This window comes from Lactuca virosa, chromosome 8 (genome assembly GCF_052849685.1).
Source record: "Lactuca virosa cultivar CGN04683 chromosome 8, Lactuca_virosa_CGN04683_v6, whole genome shotgun sequence".
Taxonomy (NCBI): Eukaryota; Viridiplantae; Streptophyta; class Magnoliopsida; order Asterales; family Asteraceae; genus Lactuca; species Lactuca virosa.
The window spans coordinates 311,420,250-311,424,189 of NC_136433.1; positions in this window are offsets into that span (position 1 = coordinate 311,420,250).

Below are 3,940 nucleotides of genomic sequence, written 5' to 3' on the forward strand. Positions count from 1 at the left end.
ATCCAGAGCATGATGTGTTGCTGATCAACACATGTAATTAACAGAGTAAGTAACATAACTAAATGTTTAGTATGTAATGATAGCATACATATAAAACTACAATACATTTCAACCCGCTGTTGTCAAATTCCTCATATTTATCCATCCAAAACTCCATCACCGATTTATACCTGAGAAATCAGTGAGCAAAAAATAACGAAGCATCATGGTTTAATGTTATCATCTTTACAATCATCTACTAGCGGTGGGTATACGCATGCGACGTCTTTCCTTTGTATCTAAGTCTACACAGACTTCAACCATATCTAGAAAAATATGTCGCTTGTTGCATATGCCTATATGCTAATGGTGGCTTTTGGTAATTAGACACGGATGCACGCTTAGGTCCTTCATCATGTAACTGGCTCTCATCTCGTGGAGTAGATTGCTTCTCTGGATTAACAATGACACCCTACATAAAGGTAAGGTTATCTACAATTTAACATTCAACAATAGAACAATCATTATATATCACATATCTTATTTAATATGTACCTTAAACCTGTGTGACCAATAGTCATCCTTTAACATACCATGGCCATCTATGGAAATCCGATATATACGAGCACCGTGTCTCCCTTAATAAGGTAACTGTTTCATACTATTAAATAATCAATGATGCAATAATCAATATATGATAAATAAAAGAGTAAATTACATGAATGGTCCCTATGATTTGGGGTAATTTGCACGTTTGGTCCCTAACTTGGTTTTTTAACTCGGAAAGTCCCTATTGTTTGTTTTCGTTACGCGTTTGGTCCCTACTTGTTTGTTTTTGTTACACGCTTGGTCCCTGTCTTAGCTCAAAATACTATTATTTAAATATGGAAAAATGATAGGGTATGTAAGGTATGGTGAGGGGGTTAGGGTTGAGGGTGTATTTATTTAAATAAATTAAAAAATCAAGTGAAAAATAGTCTTTTTATGTAAAACAGGGACCAAGTGCGTAACAAAAACAAACAGTAGGGACCTTTCGAGTTAAAAAAATAAGTTAGGGACCAAACGCGCAAATTACCCTAAACCACAAGGACCATTCCTGTAATTTACTCTAAATATAATTAAAAATGTACCTCTAACCTATGGAAGGTACCATCATCTTCTGTGGTAACCTTATTACTGGTGTATCATACTTCCCTATGAAAGTGTCTACATGTAGCCCTAATTGTTTTTTCATGCGATACATACGCATGACATGTGCGAGCAACATCCTCTTATATTCTTGAAGTTGTTTTTGCAACTCCAATATCATTTAATCCTTATTTATAGCGTGTCATGTTTCTAGTGGTCGTTGTGGGATTGATGGATATGAACTTTTGTTATCATCTCATTGTGTCTTCCTTTGTAACGCTCATAATGAGGTGACCTATGATGTGATGGTATAAAAGATGGTGCCGTGGGAACGGGTGACCGAGGTAAATCGTCACATTGAATCAATACGAAGATATAAGACCCCCACGAAGCACGACTCTCATCCAGCGTCGACTCTATCTTTTCTATAGGGTGATTATCCCCTAATATAATTTTAAATTAATTATTAACATGATGATACATAGTGGTGAGAATGGAAAATTTATATACCTGATGCACTGATTATTTTGTAACTGAGTAAGCTTAGACCATGCAATGGCTTGGGGTATCACATTTGGTTGTCGGGTATGTAACAAAATTCTAATTGGAAAAATTCTTTAACCCTATATCTGACAAAATCATGTATCATAGTATTAGAAAAAATAAAATTTAAAAAAGATAATATTGCTATAAAAAGTACTTTCACCTTAAAAGCGAATAAAAATCCGATTAGTCAATATGTTAACTTTTGTGGTTTGGATTTTTTACTTTGACAAGATAAAGAAGTTGATGAAGAGTTCTAATTAACGTCTTTATTTCAAAAGATAATTTCATAAAATAACTTCCACCCGATGCAATATGCTCTATTGTAACGATGTAAATTTTCAAACCAATTTTTTTTCATTTTTAAATCACATAAAGTTCATATATTATATATCATAAAAATCATAAGTGTCTCAAGTCAACATAAATCCATGACAAAAGTCAAATCCTAGAATCCTCAATAAATCTCGAACAGATGTGTACAATCATGTCGGTGCCTTCCCGCGATCCTCTGAGATACCTGAAACACATAACACATAACACGGTAAGCACGAAGCTTAGTGAGTTCCCCAAAATACCACATACAACAATTAGCCACTCGAGGCTATAAATCTATTTGACCCTCGAGTCAGTGTGTCTCAGTGGGACCCTCCAGTCCCACAACTCTGGTGGACCCTCCGGCCCTAACTCTGTGGACCCTCTGGTCCTAACTCTGTGGACCCTCAGGTCCTAACTCTGTAAACTCTAAATAATGCATAGCAATAATCATATAGAAATAATGTAGTATATCATAGTACTCAAATAACATATAAGATACTCTATCACACAGCTCTGGTTACCACTCTAGGTATGTATAGTGAGAAGACTCACCTCGTAAGCTAGTAAGTAAAAGCCTCGTGCTCGGAAATCCTCGATCTAGCCTCCGCCTAACACAAGGATAATATCTCTAATTAATACCCTCCTCATACTCGGCTACACCACTCATTGGTCTCTCTTACACTCTTAACCCTAGAAATGGGTAAAATACCATCTTACCCTTCCCTGACCTGCATTATTCAGTTGACCAACCCTAAAGTCAACAGAAGTCAATTCCAATCAACAGCCCAAATTAACCAGACTCGCCGAGTGCACTTGCGCGGCTCGTCGAGTCCCATCGTTCTCAGGAATCTCGAAGATCCAGCTCGTCGAGTTAACCCCTGACTCGTCGGGCTGTCGCATGGTAAAGCTTCATCAGGACAAACCCTAATCTACTCGCCGAGTCGGTTCAACAACTCGGCGAGTCCATTCAGACTCAACTTGCAATCAGACGACTTCAAGGTAGGAGTCCTTCCCAAACTCCAGACCCACACTCTCAGGGCTCATTTATCACCTAAAGTCATAGACTTTACGTCCATGCATGGCATTTTGGGCATGAAAAGCCAAGAACATGGTCTAAATGGGTTATTCACTCATAACTTCCATCAAGGCTGAATAAAGCAGGAACCTTTAGATGTTAGGGACCTCCTAAGGTCCAGATCTGGAGTTCAAGCCTCCTCATGAACCCCAAATCCTCAAAGTCCCAAAATATAAAGAAAGGAAGCCCTAATCTTCAAAATGAGAGATCTACTCAAATAAAAGAGAAAGGTTCGAACTTCATACCTCTAACAGGAGCCCCTTGGACGTATAAGCAGTAGATCTATCAGCCTCTTCACAATCCTTGCTTGGGATCTTCCTTTCCTCTACCAAAATGCACTTACAAATCTCAAGTAAGGCTTAAAACTTCTTTCACAACCTTAAGGGGCGATTAGGGTTTCTTCTCAGTGAGGTGTGGCCGCAAATGAGGCTATAAGTGCCTTTAAATAGGTCTCAAACCCGAGGATCTAGGGTTTTCACTCCCAGCGCCTACTCGGCGAGTCTACTCCCGAACTCGTTGAGTAGATCATTAAACCCACGTGGCCATCCCGTCTCTACTCGGCGAGTTATAGCACCAACTCGTCGAGTAGGTCAATGAACCTTAAAATAAATACTTAAAATAACATACCTGGGAATCCGGATGTTACAATTATCGCCCACTAGAATCAGACTTCGCCCTCGAAGTCATGCTCCACAAACAACTCTGGATGCTGCTCCCACATCTCTGACTCCGACTCCCAAGTCAAATCGGACCCTCTCTGATGCTGCCACTGGACCTGAACCAGGGGCACTTCCTTGTTCCTAAGAACTTTCACCTTTCGATCCAAGATCGCGGTCGGCCTCTCAATATAATTCAGGCTCGCATCTACCTGAATGTCTTCCAGTGGTACCACTGCCG